This window comes from Bubalus bubalis, chromosome 3 (genome assembly GCF_019923935.1).
Source record: "Bubalus bubalis isolate 160015118507 breed Murrah chromosome 3, NDDB_SH_1, whole genome shotgun sequence".
NCBI classification, from domain to species: domain Eukaryota; kingdom Metazoa; phylum Chordata; class Mammalia; order Artiodactyla; family Bovidae; genus Bubalus; species Bubalus bubalis.
In genome coordinates this window covers 53696902-53714251 of record NC_059159.1, presented here as the reverse complement: position 1 = coordinate 53714251, position 17350 = coordinate 53696902, and the positions used below count along the sequence as shown (strand labels likewise).

The 17350-nt window shown below is 41.5% G+C and overlaps 1 pseudogene; it reads left to right on the top strand.

Annotated features, from left to right (window-relative positions):
* Positions 1-1600: 1600 nt before the first annotated feature.
* LOC102401634 lies at positions 1601-3367 on the top strand (annotated as a pseudogene).
* The last annotated feature ends 13983 nt before the right edge of the window (positions 3368-17350 follow it).

Below are 17350 nucleotides of genomic sequence, written 5' to 3'. Positions count from 1 at the left end.
CTGCCTGGTGATGTCATAAAGGAAGGAGCCTCCTATTAAATATTCTGGCATACAGACACAGTTCTTCAGACTCTCAAGCAGTAATGGCAACTGTGGATTGTCTTTCGTGTTGATACCACCAAAGCTTTGACCAAGTTCTTAGCAAATCCAGGATTTCCTGGTGTAGAAGGAAGGCTCTAGATCCTCCCTTACTCTCCCCAGGTTCTAAGAACTCTCAGAGACTCATCCAGAGAGAAGGAACCAGTTTGAATATCCTACGAAGGCAGGGCTCCTCAAATCAATCCCACTGTGTTAGCCCCAATCTTAATAAGATGTAAGGTGCAAAACTGTCCCAATTTGGTTTGGAGCTGCACTGAATGTAAGTCACAAAATAGAATCCCAGCTTTCTACAGGTTTTGGGGGTGGTTTGGTTGGCTGTGGGGTGAAAATCCAGGTTGCTCAAATCATAAATTCTCACACATTCTTGGCCCAGGAGTGCACATAGGCTTGTAGGAGTCAGTCATTGGTTTCGATCACAAATGTCTATTTGTGTACCTTGGACAAGTTACTTGACTCGCCTGAGACTTGGCTTCTTCATCCGGAAACCACTGCCTGGTAGATGCATGTCACACAATAAATGGTACTCCTTTCTCACAAGCCCCTCCTCTCAGCTATCCTGATCAGCTAGACTCCAGTCCTTTCTTCATTTGAGGAAAGACTTTCCACCTTGGATGACCATTTATTTATTCATATTTATTTCTGGTGGCCCTGGGTCTTCGCTGCTACCTGTGGGCTTTCTCTAGTTGCAGCGAGCTGTAGCTACGCTCTCCTTGCAGTGCGTGGGCTTCTCACTGTGGTGGCTTCTCTTGTTGGGAAGCGTAGTCTTCAATAGTTGTGGTGCCTGGGCTCAGCTGCTCCACAGCATGTGGGACCTTCCTGAAGCAGGGCTCAAACTCATGTCCCCTCCACTGGCAGATGGATTCTTAATCACCAGGGAAGTCCTTGGATGATCATTTTGGATAAGAGAAAAACACAGTCATCTTTCTCTCCCTTTCGCATGCTGGTTCTCTCTGTCCCTCTCTGAGACAGAGCCCACGGTATCCAGCATTCCACTGTTGACTCTGAAGGGTCATGACAGTTACTGGATGTTTAGGATCACAGTTTCTGGATCTTTATATTCAGAATTGATTAGAGACATAAAGTCAAAATTTAAATTTTTTTTTTTTTTTGCCATGCTGTGGGTCTTGCAGGATCTCAGTTCCCTGACCAGGGATTGAACCCAGGCAGTGGCATTGAAAGCACCAAATCCTAATCACTGGACCACCAGGGAATTCCCCAAACAAAAAAAAAAAAAACGTTTTTACTATCAGGTATCTCAATAGATTGAGAAACTTTGAGCTAGTCACACAGGTCTCAAGAATATAAAATTCTGGTCCTCAAACTTGCCAGGCCCCTGGCACTGGGGGCCCAAGGGACTGCTTGGCCCTCTCTCACTCCTGAGTCCCGGGTCCTTCTCTCACTTCTGGTCCCTGCTGTCTGCCTGTGCCCCAGACTCGGGAAGGAGCTGCACCGGAGTGAGACACCACGCTCTGCCCCGGTGCCTGCTTCCGTGGTTGAAGTGATGCCACCAAGAAGAAATGGGAGATACAAACGCCTGTTCCACTTCCAAAAGGCAAGGTTCTGTATGACACAGAATGAAAACAATGGGTACTGAGCAAGATGACTGGCTCTGGAGCATTTGGTTTGCTATATTTCACTTTCCCCACAAAGAAATTGGGCTTCCCAGGTGGCTCAGTGTGTAAAGAATCCACTTGCAATGCAGGAGACACAGGAGACATCAGTTTGATCCCTGGGTTGGGAAAAGCCCCTGGAGGAGGGCATGGCAACCCACTCCAGTATTCTTGCCTGGAGAATCCCATGGACAGAGGAGCCTGGCAGGCTATGGTCCATAGGGTCTCAAAGAGTCAGACACAATTGAAGCGACTGAGCGTGTATGCACAAGTAAACCAGATGGAGACAGGATAACCATAATAAAAGCAGAATATCAAGAAAATGGCTATTATCAGAATTTAAATTTTTTCAAGAGCTCCCCCCAGAATACTATCAAAAGGTGGATAGAACCCAAACTACATCCTTATTTAGGAATTCCTCTTTTTACAGATCTGGTATTACGGAATTCAAGGGAAGAAGTTACAGATTTATGGTAATGGAAAGACTGTGCTCTGTGCTTAGTGTCTGACTCCTTACAACCCTATGGACTGTAGCCCCCCAGGCTCCTCTGTCCATGGGATTCTCCAGGCAAGAATACTGGAGTGGGTAGCCATGCCCTCCTCCAGGGGAAGTGGACTCATAGAAGATCTCAGACTAAAATGGTACTTTAAAAAAGGCAACTGTCTTGCAGCTAGGTATCCAAATGTTGGATATACTGGAACATATACATGAAAATGAATACGCTCACAGTGATACAAAAGCACTGAATCTACTTCCGGGTTACAGAAATCCAGACAGGGTTATCTTACAGATTATGGCTTTTCCTACAGGTATTGTCCCACTGAGAACCACAATCAGTATCTGGAGAATCCTAATAAAGGCCATAATGGGACTTCAGAGTTTATCAACTTGGATGCTCACAAAGGAACAGGTGAAATAGCCTAGTACTTGGCGTATACTCATAACTCACCATATGATGAATATGAGGAAAAGACAAACTATCAGTGCTCAAGACAGTTCTGAACCCAAGTGGAATGAATACCTTTAAGGTCACTGGAATTTTCCACCAGAGGAGAGGGTGTAACTGCATACTCCAAACAGTCAAAAAATTGACTCATGAAAGGCTGCCCAAAGCAAGTTAATCAAATGCAAAATAGGTTAATGGAAAAAAGTCCACAGTGAGAGAAGTGCTGAGTCCTGTGAAACATGGAGAAAAGAGCAAAAGAGAAGCTGATTGGACTGCTTAATAATGGAACAGCTCAGGAAAGACAATATGGTGAGTCTCAAGAACTGTTGAAGTAAAAAGTTCTCCAAAAAATCCAGCTATATACAATTCCCAAACTCATTTTATGAACTCTATCAAGAGCTTACCAGTCCAGATGTATTCAATTGGTCAAGTTCTCCATTTTGATACACATACACTTTTTTTAAACTTTTTATTTTGTGTGGGGGTATAGCTGATGAACAATGTGATAGTTTCAGGTGGACAGCAAAGGGATTTAGCCACACATGTGCGTGTATCCATTCTCCCCCAAACTTCCCTCCCTTCCAGGCTGCCACATAACATTGAACAGAGTTCCGTGGGTACACATACACTTCCTCAACTGGCGTGGAAGTAAGCTCAACATTCAGAAAACGAAGATCATAGCATCCGGTCCCATCACTTCATGGGAAATAGATGGGGAAACAGCGGAAACAGTGTCAGACTTTATTTTTTTGGGCTCCAAAATCACTGCAGATGGTGACTGCAGCCATGAAATTAAAAGACACTTACTCCTTGGAAGGAGGGTTATGACCAACCTAGATAGCATATTCAAAAGCAGAGATATTACTTTGCCAACAAAGGTTCGTCTAGTCAAGGCTATGGTTTTTCCTGTGGTCATGTATGGATGTGAGAGTTGGACTGTGAAGAAGGCTGAGCGCCGAAGAATTGATGCTTTTGAACTGTGGTGTTGGAGAAGACTCTTGAGAGTCCCTTGGACTGCAAGGAGATCCAAACAGTCCATTCTGAAGGAGATCAGCCCTGGGACTCCTTTGGAAGGAATGATGCTAAAGCTGAAACTCCAATACTTTGGCCACCTCATGTGAAGAGTTGGCTCATTGGAAAAGACCCTGATGCTGGGAGGGATTGGGGGCAGGAGAAGGGGACGACAGAGGATGAGATGGCTGGATGGCATCACTGACTCTATGGACGTGAGGCTGGGTGAACTCTGGGAGTTGGTGATGGACAGGGAGGCCTGGTGTGCTGTGATCCATGGAGTCGCAAAGAGTCAGACACGACTGAGCAACTGAACTGAACTGAACTGAACTGAAAGAATTTTGGCTTACAATTTCCCAGTTTACTCTTAATGAAGAGACAAAGGCAGATGTGAATTATTATGGCTTCTTAATTCTTTTTGATATTACTGTATTTCTTTGTATTTTCTCTGTAGATACCAAATAAAATACTTTTGAAGTGAAGTGAAAGTCAGTCGTGTCCGACCTCATGGACTATACAGTCCATGGAATTCTCCAGGCCAGAATACTGGAGTGGGTACCCTTTCCCTTCTCCAGGGGATCTTCCGAACTCAGGGATCAAACCCAAGTCTCCTGCATTGCATGCAGATTCTTTACCAGCTGAGCCACAAGGGAAGCCCAGAAAACTAGGGATAGGTAGCCTATCCCTCCTCCAGGGGATCTTTCCAATCCAGGAATTGAACCAGGGTCTCCTGCATTGCAGGCGGACTCCCTACCAACTGAGCTATCAGGGAAGCCCCAAAATACATTTTATATATATATATATATATATATATAATGCTTGGTTAGCCATTATATAGAATACACAGAACTGTACAAAAAAGATCTTCACTACCAAGATAATCATGATGGTGTGATCACTCACCTAGAGCCAGGCATCCTGGAATGTGAAGTCAAGTGGGCCTTAGAAAGCATCACTACGAACAAAGCTAGTGGAGGTGATGGAATTCCAGTTGAGCTATTTCAAATCCTGAAAGATGATGCTGTGAAAGTGCTGCACTCAATATGCCAGCACATTTGGAAAACTCAGCAGTGGCCACAGGACTGGAAAAGGTCTGTTTTCATTCCAATCCCAAAGAAAGGCAATGCCAAAGAATGCTCAAACTACCACACAATTGCACTCATCTCACATGCTAGTAAAGTAATGCTCAAAATTCTCCAAGCCAGGCTTCAGCAATATGTGAACCGTGAACTTCCAGATGTTCAAGCTGGTTTTAGAAAAGGCAGAGAAACCAGAGATCAAATTGCCAACATCCGCTGGATCATCAAAAAAGGAAGAGAGGTCCAGAAAAACATCTATTTCTGGTTTATTAATTACGACAAAGCCTTTGACTGTGTGGATCACAATAAACTGTGGAAAATTCTAAAGAAATGGGAATACTAGACCACCTGACCTGCCTCTTGAGACACCTATATACAGGTCATGGAACAACAGAGTGGTTCCAAATAGGAAAAGGAGTATGTCAAGGCTGTATATTTTCACCCTGCTTATTTAACTTCTATGCAGAGTATATCATGAGAAATACCGGGCTGGAGGAAGCACAAGCTGGAATCAAGATTGCCGGGAGAAATACCAATAACCTCAGATATGCAGATGACACCATCCTTATGGCAGAAAGTGAAGAGGAACTAAAAAGCCTCTTGATAAGAGTGAAAGAGGAGAGTGAAAAAGTTGGCTTAAAGCTCAACATTCAGAAAACGAAGATCATGGCATCTGGTCCCATCACTTCATGGGAAACAGATGGGGAAACAGGGGAAACACTGTCAGACTTTATTTTTTGGGGCTCCAAAATCACTGCAGATGGTGATTGCAGCCATGAAATTAAAAGACGCTTCCTCCTTGGAAGGAGGGTTATGACCAACCTAGATAGCATATTAAAAAGCAGAGACATTACTTTGCCAACAAAGGTTCGTCTAGTCAAGGCTATAGTTTTTCCTGTAGTCATGTATGGATGTGAGAGTTGGACTGTGAAGAAAGCTGAGCACCGAAGAATTGATGCTTTTGAACTGTGGTGTTGGAGAAGACTCTTGAGAGTCCCTTGAACTGCAAGGAGATCCAACCAGTCCATTCTAAAGGAGATCAGTCCTGGGTGTTCTTTGGAAGGAATGATGCTAAAGCTGAAACTCCAGTACTTTGGCCATCTCATGTGAAGAGTTGACTCATTGGAAAAGACTCTGATGCTGGGAGGGATTGGGGGCAGGAGGAGAAGGGGACGACAGAGGATGAGATGGCTGGATGGCATCGCCGACTCGATGGACGGGAGTTTGAGTGAATTCTGGGAGTTGGTGATGGACAGGGAGGCCTGGTGTGCTGCGATTCATGGGGTCGCAAAGAGTCAGACACGACTGAGCGACTGAACTGAACTGAACTGATCTTGTTTTATAGAAAAGAAGTGTAAGGGTATTTACAAGTCAGCCATCTTGAGGCCACTAAGGGTAAACCAGATTGAAGATAGCTATTGATTATGCTTATTTGATATCTTGTCATATCATAAAATTGAGACTGGTTGACTTGAATAAAGCTGTCTCATGAAATTTTACTTTAAATATGATGGTTACTTGTTCGTCTAGGGAGATTATACTTCTCTTTGCACGTTTGGAATTTGAATTTCCCTATCAACATGTAACATTGTGTGCTCTCACTTCTCTGATCTTACCAAAATCAGCTTGGTTGTTTGAACAATTTTTTTGCATTTTCTTAATGCTGAAACTCCAGTACTTTGGCCACCTCATGCGAAGAGTTGACTCATTGGAAAAGACTCTGATGCTGGGAGGGATTGGGGGCAGGAGGAGAAGGGGATGACAGAGGATGAGATGGCTGGATGGCATCACTGACTCGATGGACGTGAGTCTCAGTGAACTCCAGGAGATGGTGATGGACAGGGAGGCCTGGTGTGCTGTGATTCATGGGGTCGCAAAGAGTCGGACACGACTGAGCGACTGAACTGAACTGAACTGAACTGAATGTTGGAGAAATAAATATTTTCCTTTTGGTGTTCAATTTAGGTACAAGTGAAGCTAAAGGGTGATTTTAGCAAAAATGTTGCAAGATACAACACAGAATCTTGACACTTTCCTCATCACAAAATGTTTGCTTCTATTAGCCTGTGACACAGATGGGTTTTTTGAGGATGACCCCCACTTTTATTGCTCTCCCTACTGGCAGTATGAAGATAAGAGGCGAAGAGACAGGTGTAAACACTATAATATACTCTTATTTTGAATGAAGACATGTAGTGAGCTCAGGGATGGCCACTTGGTTAATTGGTTCTGGGACAGCCAGTCTCTGAGATGGTTCCAGGGATCCTCACCTCCCAGCACTCATGCTTTTTTACAGCAGCCCGTCCCCATTCTGAATCAGGGCTTTCCCTGTGTGACTGGTAGAATATAATAAAAATGATGATAAGTGGTTACTGAGACTAGATCATAATGATATTGTAACTTTTGCATTGGTATCTTGGATTTTCCCCATTCTATGGGTTGCCCCTTTACTCTGTGGATAGTAAAATTTTACATTTTCATTAAGTCCAACATGGCTATTTTTCCTTTTGTTGCCAGTGCCTTTGGTGTCATTACCAAAAAATCATCTCCAAATCCAATGTCATAAAGCTTTTACCCTGTATTTTTATCTAAGAGTTTTTTTTTGGTTTTACATTTAGGCCCTTGATCAATTTTATGTTGATTTTTGTACATGGTGGGACTTCCTTGGTGGTCCAGTGGCTAAGCATCCACCTGCCAATGTAGGGAACACAGGTTCTATCCCTGGTCTAGGAAGATCACACACACCATGAGGAAACTAAACCCGTGCACCACAGCTACTAAAGCCTGCACACCTGGAGCCCGTGTTCCACAACGAGAAACCCCACTCGCCGCAACCAGAGGAAGCCTGCACCCAGCAATGAAGAGCCAGCACAACCAAAAACAAAAATAAATAAATAAAACTATAGAACCTTTTTGTATATGGTGTTAGATAAGGGTCCAATTTCACTCTTTTCTAGTTTTCTCAGCATCATTTGTTGAAAAGATTATCCTTCCCCCATGGTCCTGGCCCCCTTTGTCAACAATTATTTGACCATATATCAGATCAGATCAGATCAGATCAGTCGTTCAGTCATGTCTGACTCTTTGCGACCCCATGAACCGCAGCACACCAGGCCTCCCTGTCCATCACCAACTCCCAGAGTTCACTCAGACTCACGTCCATCGAGTCAGCGATGCCATCCAGCCATCTCATCCTCTGTCGTCCCCTTCTCCTCCTGCCCCCAATCCCTCCCAGCATCAGAGTCTTTTCCAATGAGTCAACTCTTCGCATGAGGTGGCCAAAGTACTGGAGTTTCAGCTTTAGCATCATTCCTTCCAAAGAAATCCCAGGGCTCATCTCCTTCAGAATGGCCTGGTTGGATCTCCTTGCAGTCCAAGGGACTCTCAAGAGTCTTCTCCAACACCACAGTTCAAAAGCATCAATTCCTCAGGGCTCAGCCTTCTTCACAGTCCAACTCTCACATCCATACATGACCACAGGAAAAACCATAGCCTTGACTAGACGAACCTTTGTTGGCAAAGTAATGTCTCTGCTTTTGAACATGCTATCTAGGTTGGTCATAACTTTCCTTCCAAGGAGTAAGCGTCTTTTAATTTCATGGCTGCAGTCACCATCTGCAGTGATGTTGGAGCCCAGAAAAATAAAGTCTGACACTGTTTCCCCATCTATTTCCCATGAAGTGATGGGACCAGATGCCATGATCTTCGTTTTCTGAATGTTGAGCTTTAAGCCAACCTTTTCACTCTCCACTTTCACTTTCTGCCATAAGAGGGTTAATTTATGGGCTCTCTAGTCTCTCCCATTGATCTGTATGTCCTGATTACTGTAACTTTGTAAGTTTTGAAATCAGGAAGTATGAGTATTCTAGTTTTATTTTCTCGCAAGATTGTTTGGACTACTCAGGGTCCACTAGGATTTCATATGAATTATAGGACTGAGATTTTGACAGGGGTTGCATTTAATCTGTAGATCCTTTGGATAGTATTATTTTAACAATATTATTCTTCCCTTACATGAACATGGTATGTGTTTCAATTTATTTGTCTTCTTTAATTTCTTTCAGCAATTTTTTGTAGTACATAGGTTTCACAGTACAAGTGTTTTACCTTCTAGGTCAAGCTAATTCCCAAGTATTTTATTCTTTTTGATGCTGTTATAAATGGAATTGTTTTTATAATTCCCCTTTTAGATGGTTCATCGTTCATGTATGGAAATACAATTTATTTTTTTATGTTGCCTTTTCATCCTGCTACTTAGCTGAATTCATTGATTAGTTCTAACAGATTTTGTGGACTCTTTAGGGTTTTCCACATACAAGCCCATGTCATCTTCAAAGATAATTTTAATCTTTCCTTTTCAGTTTGGATGCACTTTATTTTTCTTGCCCAATTACTCTGGCTAGAACTCCCAAAATTATGAGCAGAAGTGGTAAAAGCAAGAATCCTTCTCTTGTTACTGATCTTTGAGGAAAAGCTTTCAGTCTTTCCATACTATTGAGGATGATGCTAGTCATGGGATTTTCATATATGGTTTTTACTATATTGAGGTAATTTCCTTCTATTCTTAGTTTATTGACTGTTGAATTTTGTCAAATGTTTTTTCTGTATTAGTTGAGATAGTCATGTGGCCTTTTCCTTCATCATCTTGATATGGGATATTACATTTCTATTTTTGGCTGTGCTGGGTCTTCACTGCTGCCTGCGGGCTTTCTCTAGTTGTGGTGAGCTGGAGCTACTCTCCAGGTGCAGTGCAAGGGCTTCTCTTTGCGGTGGCTTCTCTCGTGGAGAATGTGCTCTAGGGTATGTGGGCTTCAGTAGTTGTGGTGCTTGAGATCAGAAGTTGCAGCTCGAGGGCTCCAGAGCACAGGCTCAGTTGCCCCGTGGCATGCAGGAGCTTCCCAGACCAGGGATCAAACCGCTGTGCCTTTCGTTGCAAGCCACATTCTTAACTACTAAACCACCAGGGAAGCTCTACATTGATTTTTATATATTGAAACATCCTTACATTCTAGGAATAAATCCTAGTTGGTAATGGTGTATAATATTTTCAATATGCTAAATTCTATCTGCTAGTATTTTGTTGAGGATTTTTCCACCGATGTTCATATAGGATATTGGTTTCTATTTTCCTGTAGTGTCTTTGTCTGGCTTTGGTGTCAGGGTAAAGCTGGCCTCAGAATGAGTTAGGAAGTGCCTCCTACTCTTCAGTTTTTTGGAAAAGTTTGGGAAGGATTGATATTAGTTCTTCTTTAAATTTTTAGTAGAGGACTTTCTTGGTAGTTCAGTGGTTAAAACTCTGCACTCCCAATGCAGGGGGCATGGCTTCAATCCCTGGTCAAGGAACTAAGGATCCCACATGCCACATGGTGTGGCCCAAAAAAAAAAATTTGGTAGAGTTCACCAGTGAAGCCATTAGGTCCAGGACTTTTCTTTGTTGGGAAATTTTTGAATATTGACTCAATCTCCATAAATTTTAAGTCTATTCAGACTTTCTATTTCTTTGTGATTTAATCTTGCTAGGTTTTATGTTACAAGGAACATGTCCATTCATCTAGGTTATCCAATTTGTTGGATATAATTGCTCATAGTATTCTCTTATAATCCTTTTCCTTTCTGTACAATCAGTAGCAATTAAGACTTTCAGCAATTTGAGGCTTCTTTTTTTCCTTAGTCCACCTAAGGAAATTTTGTTTTGTCAATTTTATTGACAAATTGACAATTTTATTGCTCTTTTTGAAGAACCAACTTTTTGTTTCAATGGTTTTCTCTGTTGTTTTTCTATTCTCTATATCATGTATCTCTGCTCTAATTTTTATTGTTTCCTTTCTTCTGCTAGTTTTGGGTTTAGTTTGTTCTTCTTTTTCTTGCTCCTCAAGTTATAAAGTTACATATTTAACTTGAGATTGTTCTTATTTTTTAATGTAAACATTTATAGCTATAATTTTCCCACTGTTCACAGTTTTTTTTCTGTGTCTCATAAGTTTTGGTGTGTTATGTTTTAATTCATCTTATAGTATTTTCTAATTTCTTGTGATTTCTTCTTTGATCCATTGGTTGTTTAAATGTATTATTTAATTCTACAAGTTTGTGAGTTTTCCAGTTTCCCTTTAGTCCCAATGCAGTCAAAGAAGATACTTCATATATCCATCTTTTAAAATCTATTTTAAAGGGAGTTCCCTGGTGTTCCAGCTGTTAAGAATCTGCCCTACAATGCAGGGGATGTGGGTTCAATCCCTGGTCAGAGAACTAAGATCCCATATACCACAGGACAACTAAGCCTGCACACCACAACTAGAAAGCCTGCCTGCTCCAGTTTCCTATCTCCTTACTGATATTTCCTTTTGTTCACACATCATTTTCATGACTTTCTCTACACTTTAGTTCTTTGAGCTTCTTCAAAAGTCATTTTAAAGTCTCTGTCTAGTATATCTGCCATCAGGTACTTTTCAGGCACAGTTTCTGTTAATGTCTTTCTTTCCTTTGAATAGGTCATACTTTCTTTTTTCTTTTTTTGGCATGCTTTGGGATTTGTCTTTTTTTTTTTTACCAGAGATTTGAACCTAATAATGTTACAACACTGGAAATCACTTTTAACCAGGGTCTATAATCCCCCTAATCAATCTCCAGCCTTCTATCACTCTCCCCACAACTTACTTTGCTCAACCACACTGACCTTTTGCTGCTCCACCATAATGCTTCCTGTAGGGGAGCATTTGCTTTTCTTTGCAGTTGCTTTTCTCTTTGCTGGAATGCTCATCTCTCTGTCACAAAAACAGGCTCCTTCTCTTCGTTCCAGTTGAAGTTCAAAGGTCACTTCTTCAGAGCAGCCTTCCCTTGAATATCCCTTCTAATGTTGTGTCCCCCGCGCCATCATTATCACTTTACTTATTTTCTTCCTAGCACTTATCACTATTAAAAGTATCTATTTATTCATTTAATGACTGTAGGCTCAAAGAGAGCGGGATGTCTGCTTTGTTCACTATTTCTCCAGCACCTAGAATGGTGCCTGGCACAGAGGAGTCATTCAAAAATTACTTGTTGAATGTGGGACTGGATGCAGTAGGCCAATCAAGGAGGTTGCTGCAGTGGCGCAAGTGAGAGCTAAAGCGGTCCGATGAGGGTGGCAACAGCAGACACAAAGAAGTGGGCATAATGGACATGTGTTTTGGGGGTTGAAACAAAGAAACCTTTTTTTTTTCTTCCGTTTGTAAAATTATAATGTTGTGCCAATCTCTGCAGTACAGCAAAATGATTCAGTTTTATATATATATACACACACACACTCTTTTAGTATTCTCTCCCATTATGGTTTATCACAGGATATTGAATATAGTTCCCTGTGCTGACCCTGTTGTTCATCTATTTTTATACATAGCAGTTTGTATCCGCTAATCCCAAACTCCTAATTTTTCTCTCCCCCACCCGCTTACCCCTTGGCAACCACAGGTCTGTTCTCTATGAGTCTTTTTCTCTTTTGTAGATAGGTTCATTTGTGCATATTTTATATTCTGCATATAAGTAATATCAGATAGTATTTGTCTTTCTCTTTGTGACTTACTTCACTTAGTATGATAATCCCTAGTTGCAGCCATGTTGCTGCAAATGACATTCTTTCTTTCTTTTTTATGATGAGTATTATTCCACCATATATATGTACCATATCTTAACCATTCATCTGTTGATGGATATTTAGGTTATTTCCATGTTTTGGCTATTGTGAATAGTGCTGCTATGAACAAGGGGTGCATATATCTTTTTGAATTATAGTTTTGTCCAGGTATTATTCCCAGGAATGAGACTTATGGATCATATGGTAATTCAATTTTTCGTTTTCTAAGGAACCTACATACTGTTTTCCATAGTGGCAGTATCAACTTACCTTCCCACCGACAGTGTAAGAGGACTCTCTTTTCTCCACATCCTCTCCTGCACTGAGACAAATAAGTCTTAATGATTGATATTTCAATGTAAGGAGTAAAGGAATGGGAGGAGTCAAGAATGACGCCTGGCTTTCTGGTTTGAGTGCCTGAATGAGCAGAAATACCATTAGCTGGAAGGGAAATTCTGGAGATGAAGGAGGTTTGTGATTCAGACTATGGGTTTGGTTTTGCGTATTATCAGCAAGACACCTGAAAGAAACCCAAGTGGAGACACTGAATACTTGAGTAGATATATGAGCTGAGAGGAGAGGTCTGGTCACAGACTTCCAATACATATCTGGGAGTTGTCAGCATACAGAAGCTAAGTCAATGGATGTGAGCAAAATCTCTTAGGAAGAAAGCTTGAAGTAAGAAAAGGAAGAAGTAAAAGGGAAGGTAAAAAAAACAATTCCTTTTAAAATCATATGAAAAAAAAAAACACAACTTAATGATAACCCTGACCAAAGAGACGAAAGACCTATATGCTGAGAACTAGAAAACATTAATTAAGGAAACTAAAGATGATTCAGAGAAATGGAAAGATAACCCATGATCCTGAACTGAAAGAATTAATTGTTAAAATGGCCATACCATCCAAAGCAATCTACAGATTTAATGTGATTCCTATCAAATTACCCATGACATATTTCATAGAATTAAAGCAAATAATCCTAAAATTTACACGGTACCATAAAGACCCAGAATTGCCAAAACAATCCTGAGGAAAAAGAACAAAGTAGGAAGCATAACCCTCCCAGACTTAAGATGATACTACAAAGCTACAGTAATCAGAACAGTGTGGTACTGACACAAGAACAGACATATGGATCAATGGAACAGAATACAGCACCCAGAAACAAGCCCACACACCCATGGTCAGTCTTCAACAAAGGCGGGAAGAAGAAACAAAGGAAAACAAGTGGTATCTTCAGCAAGCGGTGTTGGGAAAACTGGACAGCCTCATGTAAATCAGTGAAGTTAGAACACACCCTCACACCACACACAAAAATAAACTCAAAATAACTTAAAGACTTAAATACAAGACAAGACACCATAAAACTCCTTGACAAGAACATAGGTAAAACATGCTCTGACATAAACTGTTCCAATACTTCCTTAGGTCAGTCTCCCAAGGCAATAGAAATAAAAGCAAAAATAAACAAATGGTACCAAATCAAACTTAATGGCTTTTGTACAGCAAAGGAAAACATAAAACAATGAAAAGCCAACCTACAGATCAGAAAAAAATATTTGCAAATGATGTGACTGACAAGGGCTTAATTTCCTTAATCTCCAAAATATACAGCTCATACAACTCAATAACAAAAACAAACAACCTAATTGGAAAATGGGCAGAAGAACTAAATAGACATTTCTTCAGAGAAGACATAGAGAGGGCCAAAAGGCACATGAAAAGATGCTCAACATTGCTAATTATTAGAGAAATGCAAATCAAAAGTACAATGAGGTACCATCTCACGTTGATCAGAATGACCATCATTAAAAAGTTGACAAATAACAAATGCTGGAGACATTTGCTGGTGTGGAGAAAAGGGGACCCTCCTTCACTGTTGGAGAGGATGTAAATTGGTAAAGCCACTATGAAGAACAGTAATGGAGGATCCTTAAAATACTGAGAAGAGAGTAGTCGTATGATCCAGCATTCTCACCTGGGTATACATGTGGGCAAAACTATGATTCAAAAGACACATGCACCCCTACATTCACAGCAGCACTATTCAGGATAGCCAAGACATGGAAACAATTTTATCTATCAACAGATGAATGGATAAAGAAGATGTGGTACATGGGTATACAATGGATTACTACTCAGCTGTTAAAAAAAAAAAAAGAATGCCATTTGCAGCAACATGGATGGACCTAGAAATGATCATACTAGGTAAAGTAAGCCAGACAGAGAACTTATATGTGGGATATAAAATATGGCACAGGGCTTCCCTGGTGGTTTGGTGGTGAAGAATCCACCTGTCAATGCAGGAGACAAGGGTTGGATCCCTGATCCCAGGAAGATCCCACAGGCTGAGTAGCAACTAAGCCTGTGCACCACAACTATTGAGCCTGTGCTCTAGAGCCCGCAAGCTGCAGCTACTGAAGCCCACGTGCCTAGAGCCTGCCCTCTGCAACAGGAGAAGGCACCACAATGAGAGGTCCGTGTACCACAACTAGAGAGTAGCCCCCACCCACCGCAACCAGGGAAAAGCCTGAGCACAGCAACAAAGAGCCAGTGCAGCCTAAATAAATAAAAAATGAGAATGCTAACTGCTGTGGGAGGAAAAAGACGGAACAGTGACTGGAAAGGGATGTGGGATCCAGGGAATACTGGGTTTCCTTTTTTTTGGCCACGCCACGCAGCATGAAGGATCTTAGTTCCCCACTGAGGGGTCGAACCAGCACCACCTGCAGTGGAAGCACGGCGTTCTAACCACTGGACCCCCAAGGAAGCCCAGGGAATACTTTTTAAGGATGGGAAAAATCCAAGGGTGTCAAGTGATGAAAAGAAGCTAATAAAGAAGGCATTGAAGCTATTAAGAAGGGAGATGATAACCTGAGAAGGATAACTCTGAGCAGATGAAAGATGAGACTGGCCTTGGGTAAGAAGAGAGATGCCTCCTTCAGGGTAGCATGGAGGGAAGTAGAAAGCATACGTGTAGAACAGGTCCACCTCGAGTTTAGGGCAGACTGCTTCACAACTCTCCTAGTCACAGAAACAGATGTGATCTTGTTAGTGCTTTTGGTGGTGTGAAGCTGAGTTTGTTCCCATCTGACGGCTTCTAATTTCTCTGTAAAGTTGGGGTTAAGTCATCTGTTAACTGGTGACAGGAAGTGAAGAATCAGTTTGCAATAATAGCTGGTGAGAGTAGGAAAAGCAGTGTACTAAAGAAATACAGTGTGAGTGCCATGTGTAGGAAAAGTATCAAGTATATAAAGTACCTGGCATATAATAGGTGCTTCGTAACTAATAACATTTACCAACATTATTACTGTTAATGGCCGGTATTATGCAGTCACTGGCCAGACAGAAAGTCTACTCTGTAGACAAGAAGATTACAAACCACATCAGGGTAAGTTTGTGTAGGACTTGTAGCCTTTATGAACACTAATAGATAATGCTCATCCTTTAAAAGTCATGATATGTCTGCTATTCTCACATTTTTATATATGTTGGTTTTGTCTCAATATATAAAATTTTATGAGAGGAAGTACTGCATATGACCAAATCTCTATATTCCTCAAAGTTTCTTATACCTAGTATTATTTGTAATTTGTCTTGGTGTTCCTCTGATTACAATGGCATGCGACTGTTTCCTTGCTTTTAAATGGTCATATTAACTTGTACCTTCCTGTTTTATTTGTACAGGGTAAAATTTGAGGGAGCTAAGAACTGTATTGAATATGACCATCCACAACAGGAACTATCCAGTTTTCACAAACAAAAGATCTACTACTTACAAATAAAATGTTAGCTGGCTAGCACTGTACAAGAAGCTAAATTAGAGAAAATATTGTGATCTTTCTTACCATAGTTTCATTCTTCTGAGACACTAAGGATGTGAGGTATACAAACTGAAATATAGAGATGATGTTTGTTCACTTAAAGAGTTCAAAATGTCTTGGGCTTTTATTCCTACCTATACTTTTATCATGTAAGTCAATTATAGCTGGAATGGGAATATGGCAATCCTGGCAAAGAGGAGGGCCACATTTTTATAATAAAACAGATGGGGTCCCTGATGGTCCAATGGTTAAGAATCCACCTTGCAATGCAGGGGACGCAGGTTTGATCCCTGGTCAAGGAACTAGGACCCCACATGCTGAGGCGCTACTAAGCCTGTGCCCACAGCTGCTGAGCCCTCACGTTCTGGAGCCCATGCTCTGCAACAAGAGAGCCCGTGTCCACAACAAAAGATGCCACATGACGAAACAAAGATCCCATGGGACGCAACTAAGACCTGACGCAAATAAATAAAACTTAAAAAAAAAAAAAAAAAAGCATGGATGACTGGTGCCCATTTGTATGATGGTTTGTGGTTGCTGTTTAGCTGCCAAGTTGTATCCAACTCTTTTGTGACCCCATGGACTGTAGCCTGCCAGGCTCTTCTGTACATGGGATTTTCCAGACAAGAATACTGGAGTGGGTTGCCATTTCCTCCTTCAGGGGATATTCTCAACTCAGGGATTGAACCTGAATCTCGTGCAGTGGCAGGCAGATTCTTTACCACTGAGCCACCTGGGAAGCCCATGATGGGTGGTAGCAATAGTTAATTATTTGTCAAATTTTATAACAGAAATTAAAACTTCTTTGGGTGGCAGTTCCTTTCTCAATAACTAAAATATAGAAATAAATCTTACAGGGCTTCCCTGGTGGCTCAGTGGTAAAGAACCTGTCTGCCAGTGCAGGAGGCATAGGTTTGATCCCCAGTCCGAGAAGATCCCACGTGCTGCAGAGCAGCTAAGCCTGTGTGCCACGACTACTGAGCCCATGTGACTGGAGGCCGCGCTCTACAAGAGAAGCCACCACAGTATGAAATCTGCGCACTGCAACTGGAGAGTAGTCCCCGCTCACCACAGCTAGGGGAAGCCTGCAGCAACGAAGACCTAGCAGAGCCAAAAATAAACAAACACGCAGAATTTTTAAAGAAGAAATATATCTTACAAGTCAAAAC